Below are 19,654 nucleotides of genomic sequence, written 5' to 3'. Positions count from 1 at the left end.
GCCGCAGGACAGTGGCCTGGTACAGGCCCAAGAGATACAGGACAGTCACTACAGCTTGAAATGTGCCGCAGGACAGTGGCCTGGTACAGGCCCAAGAGATACAGGACAGTAATTTCAGCTTGAAATGCAGTGCAGGACAGTGGCCTGGTACAGACCCTAGTGATACAGGACAGTCACTACAGCTTGAAATGCGCCGCAGGACAGTGAACCGGTACAGGCCCTAGAGATACAGGACAGTCACTACAGCTTGAAATGTGCCACAGGACAGCGTCCCGGTAAAGACCCTAGTGATACAGGACAGTCACTACAGCTTGATATGTGCCGCAGGACATTGACCTGGTACAGGCCCTAGAGATACAGGACAGTCATTACAGCTTGAAATGCGGTGCAGGACAGTGGCCCGATACAGACCCTAGTGATACAGGACAGTCGCTATAGTTTGAAATGTGCCCCAGGACAGCGTCCTGGTAAAGGTAATAGTGATACAGGACAGTCACTACAGCTTGAAATGCACCACAGGACAGTGGCCCGATACAGACCCTAGAGATACAGGACAGTGATTACATATTGAAATGCGCCGCAGGACAGCGTCCCAGTAAAGACCCTAGTGATACAGGACAGTCACTACAGCTTGAAATGCGCCGCAGGACAGCATCCCGGTAAAGACCCTAGTGATACAGGACAGTCACTACAGCTTGAAATGCGCCGCAGGACAGTGGCCCAGTACAGGCCCTAGAGTGGACAGTGAGGAGTCTTTGTTCAGCCCTTAGTGATCTTGTGGGATCTTATGGAATTAAAAGATCAGTATGGAGGAGCTAAGTTTGCTACTTCTGTTTATATTATGTCAATTTGCATATACTCCAGAATGTTATCAAGAGTGATCCCGTGAAAACTCCCTCTTGCCATGAAAGTGAACTTAATCTTAAACAAAAATTTCTACTGCATTTTAGCCCTGCCACTAAAGGACCTGCTGAGATCATGTCAGTTATCCTCTTGTTAACACACATGAGTGTTGACAAGCACAAGGCTGGAGTTCATTCAGTCATGCTACTGGATGCTTTAGAGGCTGATGCTTGAAATCATTGTTCTTCCTCTGTTAACCATGGTAACCTGCAAGTAAACAAGTACAGTCATCATTGCGTTGCATAAAAAGGGCTTCACAGGCAAGGATATAGCCTCTGCTAAGACTGCACCTAAACCAACCATTTATCATATCATTAAAAACTTTGGATTGGAAAAATTGGATCATCATAAACTTGTCCTGGTCATTTTTATGTACTGGCTATTTTTATCTGGAATTTTCTACTTTTTTCATTCGTGTTTGGAGACCCAAAGCATGGCTGTGGGTTTTTGTTTGTACACCCGCCTCTGGAGGGTTGACCTCAAGAGTTCTCAATTGGATTAATATCTGGGGAGTTTCCTGGCAATGGACCAAAAATGTCAATGTTTTGTTCCCCGAGCCACTTAGTTATCACTTTGGCCTTATGGCATGATGATCCATCATGCTGGAAAATGCATCATTCTTAACCAAACTGTTTTTGGATGGTGGGAGAAGTTGCTGTTGGAGGATGTTTTGGTACCATTGTAGGTGAGCCCTTGGATGAGAAACTGTCATGATCCGGACCGGCAGAGGTGACTCCGGGTCCGGAGTTCGGTCCGGATTTTCATGTTCGTCCTGTGTAATGTTCCCTGATTGTGTTCACCTGGTGTATATGTATATAATTGTATAAAGCTATCCTGTCTGTTCACTGTCGGGTCATTGCCTGTTCCCTTGTCTCGTGAAGTTTGTATTAAACCCCTGTCGCATAAAATTGTGCGTATGCGTCCTCCTTCATCGCCATGTCCAGCCCAACGTGACAGAATGACGTGACAGATCCAGGGGTCGTGGTTCGTCGGGAGGACGTCTGCCCCACAGTTCCATGTCCAAGGTTCCATGTACATTTACATTTACATTTACATTTACGGCATTTGGCAGACGCCCTTATCCAGAGCGACTTACAACGTGCTTTCAAGTTACCATCGATGAAGAGATCAATTCCGGTTCACTAGGACCCCAACTATGAATACATCTATTTAGTTCACTCTGTTGTAGATTCTGTACACAAAGTTCGACAACAAGAAAATTACAATTTAATCTAAGTATTCTTTAAAGAGGAAGGTCTTGAGCTGTCGTTTGAAGGTGCTCAGTGACTGAGCTGTTCTGACCTCGAGGGGAAGTTCATTCCACCACCGAGGGGCCAAGATGGAGAAAAGTCTGGATGAATGTTTTCCTTTTACCTTCAGAGATGGAGGGACCAGGCGAGCAGTACTGGAGGCTCGGAGTAAACGAGGTGCAGTGCGGGGTGTAATAAGAGCTGTGAGGTAGGATGGTGCTGCTCCATGTTTGGCTTTGTAGGCCAGCATCAGTATTTTGAACCTGATGCGTGCAGCTACTGGGAGCCAGTGAAGGGAACGTAGCAGAGGGGTGGTATGGGAGAATTTGGGGAGGTTGAAGATCAGTCGTGCTGCTGCATTTTGTATGAGTTGAAGAGGTCGGATGGTACATAGTGGTAGACCAGCTAGAAGGGAGTTACAGTAGTCCAGTCGTGAGATTACTAAGGACTGAACCAGTAGTTGGGTGGCCTGGGTTGACAGATAAGGGCGAATTCGTCTGATATTGTAGAGAAGGAATCTACATGAGCGGGAAAGATTGCTGATGTGAGTTGAGAAGGAGAGTTGGTTGTCTATTGTTACCCCAAGGTTGCGGGCTGTTGCAGAAGGAGAGAGCTGCGAGTTGTCTAGGTAAATAGCAAGATCCTGATGTGGTGAAGAATCTGCTGGAATGAATATTAGTTCAGTTTTGGTGGGATTGAGTTGGAGGTGATGGGCTGCCATCCAAGACGAGATGTCGGTTAGACATGCAGAGATTTTGGAAGCAGCATGAAGATCAGAGGGAGGAAAGGAGAAGAGGAGTTGTGTGTCGTCAGCATAGCAGTGGTAGGATAATCCATGTGAGGAAATGACCTCACCAAGTGATCTCGTGTAGAGGGAGAAAAGGAGAGGACCTAGCACCGAGCCTTGAGGGACACCAGTGGAGAGTCTACGTGAGGTAGAGGTGGATCCTTTCCAAGTCACTTGGTAAGATCGCTCATCAAGGTAGGAAGCAAACCACTGCCATGCTGAGCCCCGAATTCCAAGCCTCTTCAGGATTGACAAGAGAGTCTTGTGGTTAACGGTGTCAAATGCAGCAGATAGGTCGAGGAGAATAAGAACTGATGACAGTTTTGCCAATCTGGCTGCATGTAGCTGCTCGGTAACCGCCAAAAGGGCAGTCTCGGTGGAATGAGCTGTTCTGAAGCCAGACTGGTTAGGATCCAGGAGGTTGTTCTGTGATAAATGGAGTGATAGTTGGTTGTAGACACAGCGCTCAAGGATTTTGGACAGAAATGAGAGGAGGGAAACTGGTCTGTAATTGTTAATGTCTGTAGGATCAGCAGTGGGTTTCTTTAGGATTGGAAGAACCCTGGCTGTTTTGAAGGCGGATGGTACGTGGCCAGATGAGATTGAGCTGTTTATGATATAAGAAACGAAAGGGATGAGGTCAGGGGAGATAGTTTGAAACATTGCAGAAGGTATTGGATCTAGTGGACAGGTGGTTGGGTTGCCTGTGGATATAATCTGAATGATTTCATCAGATGTGATTTTAGAAAATTGATTTAGAGTAGTTGTAGAATTTTCAGAAGGAAGAGTAGGATTAGTGGTGGAGAATGTCTCACAGATTTTTTCAATCTTCCCTGTGAAGAAGTTGGCAAAATCATCAGCTGTTAAGGAAGTTGGGGCAGGGGGAGTCGGGGGGTTGAGTAGGGATAAGAAGATGTTGTGGAGTTTTTGAGGGTTGTGGGCAGAGGCTTCTAGTTTTGCTTTGTAGAAAGCAGTTTTAGCAGTAGTGAGGTTAGTAGAAAATTTGCGCAGAAGATTCTGGTAATCCAGTAGGTCTGAGTCAAGTTGAGATTTCTTGTATTTTCTCTCCGCTGCTCGAAGAACTCTTCGATTGCTACGCAATGTATCGGAGAGCCAGGGCGCAGGGGGAGAAGTCCATTTGGGTTTAGTTGATATAGGACAGAGTTGATCAATGGAAAGGGAAAGTGAGGAGAGGAGAGAGTTAGTAGCGGTCTCTAGTGGTAAGGAGAGGAATGAGTCAGAGGTTGGGAGATGTGAAAGAATGCAGGAAGATACAGATGAAGGTGAGACAGTGTGAAGGTTTTGTCTAATGAAGGATGGACGGGGGACAGTTGTGGATCCTGTAGGTACAGTGAGTGTAAAGGTCAGGAAGTGGTGGTCAGAGATGTGAAGGGGAGTGGAAGAAAGGTCAGAAGTTGGAGAAGGACGACTGAAGACCAGGTCCAAGACATTCCCTCCTTTGTGTGTGGGAAATCCTTCAAAAGTCTTCGCCTCACTGTGTGTGCAGATGCACTCATACCTGCCTGAAGCTATTCCTGTACAAGCTCTGCACTGGTGAAACCCCAATCCCACAGCTGAATCATCTTTAAGAGACAGTCCTGCAGTGGAAATGTTCATTTTCATGGCAAAGAGGGACTTTACAATTCACTGGCTCACTCTTCATAACATTCTGGAGTATATGCACATTGGCATAATAAAAACAGAAGCAGAAAACATTGTGAAAACCAGTATTTGTGTCATTTTCAAAACGTTGGGCCTCGACAGTACACATCTATTAATCATGTCTTATTACCTTCACTGGACAACTGACCACCCAGTTTTTCTGTTTAATTAGCTCTTTCATACCTCACTGATCTTTTAATTCCATAAGATCCCACAAGATCACTAAAGGCTGAACAAATGCTCCTCACTGTTCCAATGTCCAGATTAAAACATGGTGACCCCCAGTTCTCGACTGGAAAATACAAATTTGCACATTCGAACAATAAACATTGTTTATTGTACAGTACTTTGGTTAAATATTGTTTTTGTAACATGCTTTATAAATAATCTTGAGTCAACTGGACCAAACCAACAACTGGACAGCAGAGGGCGACGTTTACCCTTCACTTTCTTTGTTCACAGCTGAATGGCAGATGAGGAAGATTATTAATTAAATGGGAATCAGGTTGTAAACAAAGTGAGCAGAGCAATGATAAAATACTGTCTATGTTAATAGTATCTGGGAGGGATGGAACTATGTGTTGTATTTGGTTTAGGAGTATGGTTAGGTTTAGTATTACACAGTATTATTAAGTAAAGACTGTTGCCTGTTGCACATACATTTTTGTCAACTGAAAGTGAATGGTTTCCAGACATCCTGTTTAAGACATGAAGCTCAGGTATGACCCATGCCCTGAGGGAGCAGTGTGTGGGTACAGTTGCTTTGCTCGGTGGCACATTGGCAGCTTGGGATTTGAACCAGCAACCTTCTGATTACAAGTCAGCTTTCTTACACACTAGGCTTACCCTCATGACTACAATCATGACTGCATATGAAAGTGAAAGTTATAAAAAAAAAAAGGGAACTGATTGTCATTGTGGAACACAGCGCAGTACACGGTGCACACAACAAAATGTGTCCTCTGCTTTTAGCCCATCACCCTTAGTGAGCAGTGTATGGGGATGGTACTTTGCCTGGTGGCACCTCAGTGGTTCAGGATTCGAACCGATAACCTTCTGATTTCAGGGCCGCTTCCTTAACCACTAGACACCACTGTCATAGATGCAGAAAACAGGACCCAATTAAAGTTAAAGTACGGAGCTGCTCACCTCTGCAGGAAGCCCTGTGGTGGTATAGGTGTGAAGCAAGTGTGTGTGTGCATGTGTGTGAGCATGTGCCTGGTTTATTCTGCCCAGTGATTTAATCAAGGGTGTCTGGAAGTCACTTCATCCAATGTGTGAATGTCTGTATATGTGTGTGAACACACATCTGTTTATATGTTCACATGTTCATATGCATGCATCTGTACATACACGTATGTGTTTACTGTATTTGTATCCTTAAGTGAGAAAGGAATTATTTGCATTTGCTGTAAGACTACCATCTTGAAAAAAGCTTCTGGACTCACAAGATTGCACACAGACATATGCACAGAAGGCCAAGACAGAGAACTGTGTGGTCTCTGACTTCAAGCAGTTTTTTATGCCCAACATAACATGATGCCCAGACCTGCTCTGTCATGGGTCATCATCCATAGGACCCTGGTCAGGAAGGACACCAGACAACAGGGTAACCCCCAAGTCATTACTTTTAAAATCAATTATATGCTTTTGTAAAAACTGAGGAAAACAGAGTAAAAACCTCTATACACAAAAGCACTGTATTCAAACCACTCCAACTTGATGTTACCTGGCAGAGAGAGGCATGGCACAATAGAGGTTAAAAAATGAACAGTTTCTAATTTATTAACACCAGTAAATTCTTATTGCAGTTACATGTGAATATTGTATGTAAAAAGGTACCGCCAGTAGATCTAACACATGACTGTTTCACCATTCAGATGTAGCAACAATGATCACATGACATAATTTCACCAATCAGATGTAAGATGTAAGATAAGATAAGCCTTTAGTCACATGACCACACACAAACCGCAGCAGAAGAGTAGCACAAACATGGATTTTTTTATTATTATTATTATATTTAAAAAATCTATTTTTTAAAGGCAGTGACAGATGACAGCACAGCTACACATACACATGTTCATGTGTCATCTGTGGGGATGAAAAAAAAGAATTTATTGGAAGGAAGTGCTACTTAATAAAAAAAAGGCATTAGCTGCCAAAGGAAATGTGGACAAACTGCTGTAATAAGCAAATAATGCTATACCAGACATACAAACATATGACACTGTCACGATTGGGTGCACATGGAGATGCACCTGGCGCCATTCTGCATGACAGCAGGGTAGTTAAAAGGAACTTCGGAGCAGCCGGTTGGGGCTGAATTTTATGTGGACCGTGTACAGTTGTTTTCAGTTCTGACAATCAGCAGAACTCCACTGGAACTGCGGGTTAGTTTGTGTTTTTCCCCTTTTGTTTCCCCTTTTTTCGGCCCTTGTGCCGTTTATTCATGTTTATAAACCTTTGTTTCTCCTGCCTCTTCGCTTCATTCCCTCGTCAGCTTGCGGACATGACAGAATTTCGCAACCCCTACCTAAAGGCATGACGTGCCAGAACCGGGATATGCCACCCAAGAGCTGGTTGTCTTCCTGGTAAGACAGGAGTTGAGTCATGGTGGGTGTGACAGTGATCCCTGGGTGATCCGCGAAACCTGAAGCGGCAACGTCTGCGAGTGAGTGGGAGGAGCGAAGACGAGGGCGTCGACAGCAGCGAGGAAGTGACGTGGGCAGCGAGCACAGAGGATGTGACCCCCATGCTCTTCACCATGTCATGCCAGCCTTCCCGAGGACTGGGATGACACGGACAACGACGAGAGCGCCGATGACTTGAGTTGGTGGGCAGTCAGCGTTGGGATGGCTTCGCCCATCACACCCATCCGTGATCGTCAAGAGGTCTATGGAGACCCAATGTGACTTCCGATGATGTGAGGACAGCGAGGAGGAAGACTGCGATGTGAGGGTAAGCTGTGGAGGAGTGTCTCGTGGACACACCTACCCTCTGCCCAGACGTTCCCCAGCAGAACTGCAGCACAGCACCAGTGCTCCCGCCTGCTGCAGAGAACATCACCCTCCACGCCACATGCCCACCAACATCTCCAGCAAAGCACCCAGCCCCCTGTGGGAAGTGTTCATTGGAACACTAAGGAGCAGCATTTACATTTACATTTACAGCATTTATCAGACGCCCTTATCCAGAGCGACTTACAATCAGTATTTACAGGGACAGTCTCCCTGGAGCAACTTAGGGTTAAGTGTCTTGCTCAGGGACACAATGGTAGTAAGTGGGATTCGAACCTGGGTCTTCCGGTTCATAGGCGAGTGTGTTACCCACTAGGCTACTACCACCCTTTACCACCCTACTACCACAGCAGCAGGTACATGCCAGTCCTTTTTAACATCCTGTGCTGTGTACTTGCTGCTTTTCTCTCACTCTCAGATGCAGAGAAGATCAACACCATACGCGTCTGACTGGGTCAACTTGGGGCTGGGGCATGGATCGAACCCTGCCCCACCACCACACAAAGCACCAGCCAGGATCCAATGCAGGGAGACCCCATGGTAAGGGACACAGCCCTGGCAGCTAGTGAGAGGGTCACGCCTCCCATGTTCCTGGCTGTGCCTCCTGAGGATGTTCTGGAGAGCCCAGAGAGGGAATCAGAAGACCCTCTCTTTTGTCTGTCTGTGTGTGTGTGTGTGTTTTTGGTGTCCGTGTGTCCACCAGATTGTGACCAAGCAGTGGAGCAGTACCCCAGGGAGGGACATTTCAGGGGTGTAGTAAACGGTCTCCAGAGGGTCTGGGACCACCTCCCTGCATGAGGAAGGGCCAGAGGGGATGTGCAGAGACAGGGGCTGCACGTCACCAGAAGGCACCAACCGGGGGTGCAAACAGCTACACAGCAGCGGAGCCTCTGGGGTGGACATCCTGGGTATCTCATGGCTATGGATGTTGTAGGGCTGTCGTGGTTGACACGTCTCTGCAACATTGCGTGGACATCGGCAGCAGTTCCAGTGGAGTGGCAGACTGGGGTGGTTGTCCCCATTTTTAAGAAGGGGGGACCAAAGTGTATGTTCCAATTATAGGGGGATCACATTCCTCAGCCTCCCTGGAAAGGTCTACTTCAAGGTACTGGAGAGGAGGGTCTGGTTGATAGTTGAAAAAAATTGCAGCCGGTTTGAATCCCAAGCCGCCCTTTTCCTGGATCTGGAGAGGTACAGGTCCTGGATGGAGGGCAGGGGGGCACCGGTGATCCTTTCTTCTGTCCGTACAGTCCGCTGCAGTCTGCTCCTGTCCTGTTTAGTGGCTGCTCCATATCAGGCGGTGATGGAGGAGCACAGGACAGACTCAATGACCGCAGTGTAGAACTGGATCAGCAGCTCCTGTGGAAGACTGTACTTCCCCAGTTGCCTCAGGAAGTACATCCTCTGCTGGGTCTTTTTGAGGATGGAGGAGATGTTGGTCTCTCACTTCAGGTCCTGGGAAATGGTGGTGCCCAGGAACTTGAAGGTCTCCACAATAGACAACGGGTTGTCTGATATGGTGAGGGGTTGTGTTGACTGCACCAGAGTACCAGCCGCTCAACTTTCTGTTGGTATGCAGACTCATCACCATCCTGGATGAGCCCAAAGACGGTGGTGTCGTCTGCAAACTTCCTGTCTGTTAGGAAGCTGATGATTCACTGGCAGGTAGCAGGTGACACGCTGAGCTGGGAGAGTTTGGAGGTGAGGAGTTCAGGCACAATGGTGTTGAACGCCGAGCTGAAGTCCACAAACAGGATCCTGGTGTAGGTTCCCGGGCGGTCGAGATGTTGCAGGATGTAATGCAGCCCCATATTCACTACATCATTCATCGACCTGTTTGCAAACTGCAGGGGGTCCAGCTGGTGTCCCGTGATGTTCTTTAGATGGGCTAACACCAGGCGTTCAAAGAATTTCATGACCACAGACATCAAGGCGACCAGTGATGGTGGGTTTCTTGGGGACTGGAATAATGGTGAGTGTTTGAAGCAGGTGGGTACTTCACACAGCTCCAGGGATCTGTTAAAGATGTGGGTGAAGATGGGAGCCAGCTGTTCAGCACAGGCTTTGAGACCGGCTTTCCTGGTCTTCTGTTTCTGGAACAGCCGACAGAGATGACTACCTGAAGTTTAGCAGTTGATCTCTGGTGAAAGTGATATGATCTGAGTGACCAAACACATAGAAAATAAACGAAAAAAGAGAAAGTAAGAGAGAGCGCAGTACAATTAGCCAGAATAAAAAAATACTACCTCTATAAAGCTGGTGGATGAACCCAGTCCCAAATGATAGGATCCTCCCTAAATCAACCTCCACCACATTCCAAACTCCTCCCACCATAGTCCACTACAATATCACGACACCACATGTGGTGTATGAGGACAACCAGGAAGCAATAGCACTAGTCAGGAAGAGAATCGGTCATTTCTCATCATGTCAGTGCATTTCAATTAGAATTTTTAGTGCAGGTAATTGTTCTCCACTGCCTAACTGGTGCCCTGGTTTCCCGGTTGGAGTGAGCAGATGGCACAATGATGGCTGGGAGATGCACAGTAAGCACACAGCCCCTCTTGTGCCTGAGAAAGACCACATTTGTGTTCCCCCATCCTCATCTCTGCTGGGAAGTTGCATCAGCGCTGATGTTCTAAGTGGGGATGTAAGAGTCAGACGAACAGTTGGAGGCAATGGCGAGGTGTGAAGAGCTATTTTCTGATCCACATCAGCATCTGAATCGTACCTTCACATGATAATAGCAACTCCCACATAATATAAGTGCGTAGTAGACTAAAAATTTCTTCTTCACGGGGTCTCCGATACTAATGATCTCTGTTCTCCGTTGTTGTCCATGGCTGGTGGAACAACCTGCCCTCCTCCACACGACTAGCCGAGACTATCACCACTTTTAAGAAGCAGGTGAAAACCCTCTTGTTCAAAAAATATTACAGACAAATCTAACACTTACACACGCACATGCGTACACATTGCACAAACAATACAAAAATGTATAAATACATTATCTTCATTGACAAGTCTGAGCCTTATCAGGGCTCTTAGTTTGTAAACTCAATATTCTATAGAAATCGAACGAGAATTGCTGGTGTCTTCCTCTTGTAAGTCGCTTTGGATAAAAGCGTCTGCTAAATAAAGTAAAGTAAAGTAAAGTAAAGTAGTAGTCACAGTGTTGTGTAACGGCTGACAGATGAACTCTCCAGGCACAGTTGATTAAATGTGTAATGTATAAAAGCATCTGCAAAATGTAATGAAAAGTCCAAAGTTGTTCCATTGCATTGCATACAGATCTCAGAAAGAAAATGGCAACAAACACATGGGAGCGATTATGAGCAGGTATGCACACACACACTCCATACCAGCACTCATCAATATTATAATCTCTGTTGCTGTATTGACTAACATCTACACTAAAACACTTTTAGACAGTCACACAATCACAGGATGTGCCATTTCAGTGTGTGCTTAAAATGAGGTGAAGGCGACCAATCAGTGTGTGGGCATTCATGGAAATGAATTAAATGAAATGACAATCAACACTTCCTGTTTGGTGCAACCAGGAAGTAGTGTTGCAGTTTTTCCAGAAAAAAATAATTAACTACCTAATTTGGGCTGAGATTCTCTAATTTGGACTGCATTCTCAGAACAGCAGTTTTTGAACTCATCTGAGTTTAAATGTGATCTGTTATCAGATTTTAATGTCACAGGTTGTCCATGTCTGCAGGGGTGGTAGTAGCCTAGTGGGTAACACACTCACCTATGAACCAAAAGACCCAGGTTCAAATCCCACTTACTACCATTGTGTCCCTGAGCAAGACATTTAACCCGAAGTTGCTCCAGGGGGACTGTCCCTGTAAATACTGATTGTAAGTTGCTCTGGATAAGGGTGTCTAATAAGTGCTGTAAATGTAAATGCTGAATATTGATTCAGGAACTGTCAATTACGTTTTTGGTTGTTGAAAAAGTAAGTACATCATATTCATAATATCTGATGTAGTAATCTACAAGTACTAGGATTGATTGTTTTGACAGTTATGCCTCTCCACCTGCTTCTCATCTCATTGTTTGTGGGTGCATATGCATTTATCAAACTTCCTAGTTTGTATAGCTTTCCTCACCTCTATCAGCTCTGGATCAATCTTTGAGGCTTCCTCCACTTAGAGCTGTCAAGGTTTTTGGGTGTGTCATTCACAGCAACAAACATCCCATATTCCTCTGATGCATATGCATGTTGTTCTCCCATGGCTGTCTCAAATAACAGGCATGACAGTTGGTTTTCAACGTTTCCTGTTCATGGCATATGGATCTCTTTATACAATTGCAAGGTTTAGATCATGGGCTGTACTAAGCACTGATTTGTGGTGCTCAAGGCACCACTTCCTCAAGCCCCTACGCTCTTCCAGCTTCCTTTTTTAGAGATTTTTTTATTACTTTGTTCAAAGTCAAAAGTTTACATACACTAAGGTTACTATGCCTCTAAACTATTTGGGAACACCCAGATTATGATGTCTTGGCTTTGGAAGCATTTGATAGGTTAACTGACACCACTTGAGTTGATTGGAGGCATACCTGTGGATGTATTTAAAGGCACAGCTCAACACACTGCTTCCGTTTGTGACACCATGGGAAAGTCTAAAGAAATCCGCCAAGACATCAGGAAGAGAATTGTGGACCTCCACAAGACTGTTTCATTCTTGGGAACAATTTTCAGATGCCTGAAGGTGCCACGTTCATCTGTTCAAACATCTGTTCAAACAGGACACGTTCATCTGTTCAAACAATTATCAGATCATAATTTCTGGAGACATGTCCTGTTGTATGACGAAACAAAAAAGGAGGGGCTGGTGCACTTCACAAAATAGATGGCATCATGAAGAATAGCATGTTGAACTATTGAAGCAGCTTCTAAAGACATCAGCCAGGAAGTTAAAGCTTAGGCGCAAATGGGTTTTTCAAATGGACAATGACCATAAGCGTACTGCAAAATTGGTTACAACGTGGCTTAAGGACAACAAAGTAAATGTTTTGGAGTGGCCATCACCAAGCCCTGACCTCAATCCCATAGAAAATTTGTGGTCGGAGCTGAAAAGACGTGTGAGAGCAAGGCAGCCTACAAACGTGACTCAATTACACCAGTTCTGTCAGGAGGAATGGGCTAAAATTCCATAAAATTTTTGTGAGAAGCTTGTGGAAGGCTACCAAAAGCGTTTGCATCATGTCATTCAGTTTAAAGGCAATTCTACCAAATACTAAGCAAATGTGTGTAAACGTTTGACTTTGAAGAAATTAATTTTTAAAATCTCAAAAAAAATCTCACACATTATTTTGACAGTTAGCAAATAGAAATTAAATAGAAATAAAACTGAAAGGGTTTTATATTATTTAATATAAAAAAGTTATATCTTTTATACAGTGTGTGTAAACTTTTGGTTTCAACTGTATAACCTGTACTAAATAATAATAAAAAATTATCAATCAATTTCATTTGTGCAGTACTTTTTACAATGTATGTTAACACAAAGAACCTCACATAAGAACAGCAGCTAAGGGCCCGTGATGAACATGTCAAAGGCAACAGTGGCAAGAAAAAAACTGCCTGAAAAAAAGAGATGAACCTGGGTTTTTGAGTATGAACCACCTTTTTAAGGTCATGTCACAGCATCTCAATAGGACACAGGTCAGGATTTTGACTAGGCAAAAATAGTCTAGGTTTCTCAGAGATTGCTCTTAGTGTGGTTCATTGGACTCCCAAAGCCTTTGAAATGGCTTTATAACCTTTTCCAGATTGATAAATTGACGTTTATTTTAGTTAGGTGGCTGATTTATATCACAGACTCAATATTTCATTAAATTATTATACATTTATGATTATACATTTTAGGCATATTTGCTTGATCATTGTGATTAAGAATTGCCAATCTTCATTTGTGAATCAAGTACACTTTGTGTCAATACTTAGTTGTTGGCATGTCTGCTGCACAGAGATCATAGAAGCGTTGACCAATCCTTCTTTCTTGCTTGCAACAAGACTGATTGGCTGACCCTTGAGCTGGGCTTGAAAAGTTAAATATCTTTAACTTTCTGCTGCACACAACAGGAAACATTGGACCCCCAGTTCAGTTCAGAAACATGACATCGCCATGTTGATGCTGCCACAGCTGTGGATGTTGCTAGAGAAGGTAGAGTTGGGAAAGTGCAGAATGATTGAAAGAAGAGATGAGAGCACTGGGCATATTGTATGTTTATTTCAGCACAGCATTATCAATGATTGTGTGTGCATGTGTTTTGTGTAAAGTGTCTTCCTGTCAACAATATGAGGTAAGGGAGTAGTTTTTTTATAAGGGAACACAACACACAATTTCTTCAGTAATGACTGGACACGATGCTAATTACCTGGTGTGTGTGTGTGTGTGTGTGTGTGTGTGTGTAAAAGGTAATAGACATGCCTTTGTAACCTTGAACCAGAGTGTTTGCTGGACTGTGATTTTGTTCAGGTTAAGTGTAAGTTTTGTGTGTCTGTATTTGTGTACCTCTGTGTCTTTCTGATGAAGTTGTTCTACTGCAGATCATGCACCCATGAGAGCAATTACGCTCAGACGCACACACACACATACTTCAAGCCCAGTGCGCATCAATACCTCTCTGTCCTTAACTGTATTGGCTTACCTCTACATCCACATTGGATACTAAAACCAGCCCATTAGTGGTAGTTGTAGTAGTGGCTGCTGTTATTAAGTAGATAAATCTGTCTCACACACAAAAATAGACTATATAGAGATGTTTCCCTGAAAACACACAAACGTTCTGGCTACTTTATTAGGATGCTACGTCATAAATACAATTTATAGGTGTAGAGGTAGTGGCTATGACGCAGGGACTGAAACTGTGTAGGCACTGTGTGTAAATTACACTGTATACTGTAAACTCAGATTCAAATTATTCAGACTGCTTGCTATTATGAATAATGAAATTTTATGTTATGTTCAACACAGTAAATGTAAAGTAGATCTTTCATGTTTTTATTTTTATTTAAAACTAAATTCCAAAGCTGGATAAATCGGATTTACTTTTTTAAAAAGGCAACTGATTGGCTTGAAAAGTGAAGTCATGTATAATGAACTACGTGTGACTGGCCGCCCACCCTGGACCATGGGTCATGGGCTGGGCTCCACTCCCTTATAAGGAATAAGTGGTAATGGATAGTGAGGGGTTGAGTGTATAATGAAAACTTTAGGTCATTTAATTTAATTTAATTAAAGACTGTAAAAGTTATGTGTAATTCAATACAGTCAATCAAAGTTTAACCATTTTAAAAAAAATGTTGAACCAATTACTTCATTGTGTTTTTCAAATAGAAAAGTACTAAATTACAATTATCCAAATATGCGAGACTGAAGAACCAGTGGGTTCTTTTTTTTCTGGAAAACACAACTTGTGGTTGGTGAATTATGTTGATAACATAATTTCCGCAAATGTCCCCTCAAATTCTATAGGCCGCTCTCCTCCTCATCCCTCCCCTCTCCTCCTCATTAGCATTTAAAGCTACACACACTGAAACCTTGAGTCCTGGGGAACTCTCATTATGGTACTGAATGCAAGTGGCTGTAAGTCTGTACCAAGGCTGAATTTTGAAAAGAGACTTCAGATATAGTATTACATATAGTATTATATATTTTTTTTGTTACTAAAAAGGCTGCTGGATTAGACAACATCCATGGAAGAGTGCTCAGAGAATGTGCAGATCAGCTGGCAGATGTTCTCGCTGGCATCTTCACCATCTCACTGAGCACCTCTGTTATTCCAACATGTCTCAAGGCCACCACCAATCATGCCTGTACCTAAGAAGTCTTCAGTGTTTTAATGACTACCATCCCGTTTAACTTACACCCATAATGATGAAGTGATTTGAGACATCTATGCTGTTCATAGACTTCAGTTCAGCATTCAACACCATCATTCCCCAGAACTTGAAGATGGACAAAACAGAAGAGATGATTGTTGACTTTAGAAGAGAACAGAGGGACTACTCCCCACTGAATGGATCTTTAGCATCATTAATTCCTGTGGAGGCTGAGGAAAGCCCATCTCCCACCACCTTCTATTGAGGGACTGTTGAGAGCATTCTGACCAGCTGCATCACTGTCTGGTTTGGGAACTGCACTGAATCGGACTGCAAGACCCTACATCGTATAGTGAGGACAGCTGAGAAGATCACTGGAGTCTCTCTTCCCTCCATAATGGACATTTACCAAACACGCTCTAACAGAAAATCCACCAGCATTGTGACAGACTCTATACACCCCTTACATGCACTCTTCACCCTCCTACCATCCGGAAAAAGGTACCAAAGCATTCATCTCTCACTGTCAGATTTTGCAATAGCTTCATTCCACAGACCAAAAATGAAATAAGTATTTGATCCCATATCAATCAGTAATATTTCTGGCTCCCAGTTGTATTTTACACAGACAAGGAGCTGACATTAGGAACCTCTCAAGTTGTTACCTGCATAAAAGATACCCATCCATAGAAGCAATCAGTCTATCCAGATTCCAAATTCTGTCCATAGAGCTTTCCAAGGATGTCAGGGACAAGGTTGTGGACCTACACAAGGCTGGAATTACATACAAGACCATCTTCAAATAACTGAGGGAAAAGGTGACAACAGTTGTCACTGAAAATAACTGATAATCTCCCTTGGTCTGGAGCTCCACGGAAGATCTCACATTGTGGAGTTTTAATGATAATGAGAACATGATAATGAGAACAGCCCAAATAATCTTTTCCAATTCAAATAATTATTTCCCCTACTGTATATAAGATTATTTTTTTAGGTTAAACATTACTTCTGATCATTACCATTGATCCGTTACTCTCTTCACAATGATTAGTTTAATGATTTTTATCTCAACACCTAAAGTAACATTTCATTGATTGTATTTGTTTGGTACCTTCTTCTGCTGAAGTGCTTTATTGTGTTTTTCTAACTCATTAGGTACAAGTCCTGGGATGGACTTTTGCCTTCAGAACTGCCTTAATTGTTCATGGCATAGATTCAACAAGGTATAGAACCATTCCTCAGATGTTTAGGTCCATATTAACATGAGAGCATAACACAGTTGCTGCAGATTTATCTGCTGCTCATGCGTCATGCAAAATCTCCCATTCCACAACATCCGAAAGGTGCTCTGTTTGGATTGAGGTCTGGTGACTGTGGAGTACAGTGAACTAACTGTCATATTCAAGTAACTAGGATGAGATGATTTGAGCTTTGTCATTATAATTTGTCTAAAGAATGAGGAAGAAGACACGTAACCTAAGGCTTGCGGGTTCAAATCCTGAACTGCTAAGGTGCCCTCCCCACACACTGCTCCCTCCCACACTGCAGCGCCTTTCAGGGCTGCTCACTCACTGCACAAGGTGGTTGGTTTAAATGCAGAAGATGATAATCACTTTTTTCACTTTGATCATACTGCTGGAAGTATTCATAAGAATAAGGTCATAATGGATATACTCAAAGTATGGCAAGAAAATATCATCCACACCATTACACCACCACCATTGTTAAAGTGAAGTGATACAAAGCATTATTGTCTGATGTAGGTTTCCAGCTACTGATGAGTCTTTAATGTAGTTTTAGTTTAATGATGTACCAAATGTTCTGTATATGTGAAGAATCTGGACTGCAGGAAGGCCTGTTCAGTACCTGCACTCGTGCTCCCCCATACCACCAGAGATATTGGGTATTGAACTGAACGCTGACAACATGCTGAAAGGTCTCCATCCTCTTCAGCCTTGTGGATACAGTGTCCCTAATTACCAACAAGAATTTTGTTAATTTATTTCAAATTTAAAGAATGTCCATAGATTTTTTTGACCATCAAGGTCCAAACCTTCAGTAAACTAGAAACTAAAACACCAATGTCAGTCTACTGTCAATCCTGTATTACGTCTCCTACAAAGTCTAACAAAGAAGCCCCTGCTCCAATAAACTTCACTGAAATTTGCAGCTGCCTACATGAACATGACAAAAGCATTCTGGAGGAATTTATGGTCAGACAAAAACATAGATTGAGTTATTTGGCCATTGTTTATAAAATTTGATTTCTTTTGTTTCTTTGATTCAATCAAGTAAATTCAATCCAAAAGACACTAATTATGATAAAGCCTTGATGAGAAGACAGTATGTCTGCAGCATGAACTGATGTGTTCAGAGATTCTTGTATCTCATTGTTTAAAACAAAAGAACATGTTTTTCTCTATCTTCTCTCTTGCTTGCTTGAGGTAGTATCACAGCAAACCACAATCCTTTCACTATTGGGTTTCATATTATAATTATATATAAATAATTAAATCAACCACAATAACAAAAGGAATGTTTGAAACTATTTGGACTATTCCAGCTGTTAAATATGGTAGAGGTAGCAAAGGAGGAGGCACAATTTGCTTTTCCAATAGGACAATGATCTGAAACACACATCCTAACTAGTTTGAATATATAAAGTATGTATAAAGTATAAAGTATAAAGTTTTTGTGCCAGGAATATAACTAATTTGAATGAAAAGAAATGTCCAAACAGAATTATGGCACAAATATTTTGAGCTTCAAAAGTGGCTATCAAATCCTTTGCAAACTAGTTAAAGGTGTATTTAAATTTCATGACAGAAATAAAAGAAATGACTGCATACTGCAACTGTATGAGGTAGCTGAAGTCTGAAGTCAGGTGTCCCAGCAAGGTTCCAAAATTGGTCACCACAGGCATAGGCTGTATATGTTACTAATAAAAAAAACCTCATGGTTTCCATTATTAGTTTGTGTCACATTGGCTAATCCATAACAATTTAATTAGATAAAACTGTATCCTTCCCAATGTAGACACCTGTTTGTGCCCATTTCTGCATGATGGTCTCATTTATCACTCTTCCAGCCTGCAGTAGCCGTTGTTACATTTGTTTGGTCTGTCTGAACTCTGTACTCATTTTCTGTCCAGTGCATTGACAGCTGTCAATGACAAAACATCATACTGTAAAACATCTAAACTTGTCAATGAAAATATTTGAATTGTTGAGTATAATTCAAGTATGAATATTTGTTTATTGCTATTGTAAGTGAGACCTAAAGATCTCCCTGTGCAGGATAGCTGACCAATAATGGTGGCAGGAAAAGAGGACTCTAAAATTACCACTAGAACTGCTCTCTTCTCACTTCTCCATCTCCTCTCTATTTCCAATCTAACAACTTGGGCCAGTGATTATGGCCCTCGACCAAACCATTTGTGAGAAAGACAATAAATTAATTATCTTTAGAAAAACATTAAAACTGTTCATAATAGTTGTACAGTCATTAATTTATAAATCATTTTACATAGTTACCTATACTCCCCTATCCAACTCAATGCCATGTTAAGTTCCTAGCTACGCCCTTTCCCCAATACCTGGGAAACCATGCCTGCAGATTTTTTACTGCTGAACTTTAGCAAGAACTATGCAATCAACAAAATTAATACCAAGATCCAACTGCTTGGAATGTTTAGTACAAGGTAACAGATGTAGTATTTACATATACATGCATTTTAATAATTTAAAAAGCACATTATTCACATAAAAATAACCTGTCAAATTCGAATGATTTGATAAAGATATGATATCCTAATCATAATTATTTTCTTTGTTTTTTCAATTAATATCAAATTTTAGTCCCTTTTATACCATCAAATCCCTGTTTTCATTTTTTGTGCCAATAGACTGTAATCTGGAGCAGGATATAACGCATCTAAATATACACACATCTTATTAAGAGCTTTGACAACTTGGGGAGGCAACATATTGTGAAATGACCACAAACCCACACACACACACACACACACGCACACACACCACTACCTCACATTCCCTCCCACTCACCCCTGACGAACAGGTTGTGGCGTTGATTGGTTCCTCCTGCGTGGGCGACTGTGGCGCGTTCTCAACATCTCACTATAAAAGAGTCTGTGAGGTTGGTGACTTCAGTGACTTTATAAACCGTTTTG

This window comes from Denticeps clupeoides, chromosome 11 (genome assembly GCF_900700375.1).
Source record: "Denticeps clupeoides chromosome 11, fDenClu1.1, whole genome shotgun sequence".
In the NCBI taxonomy this organism is placed as follows: domain Eukaryota; kingdom Metazoa; phylum Chordata; class Actinopteri; order Clupeiformes; family Denticipitidae; genus Denticeps; species Denticeps clupeoides.
This window is presented reverse-complemented; position numbering follows the sequence as displayed.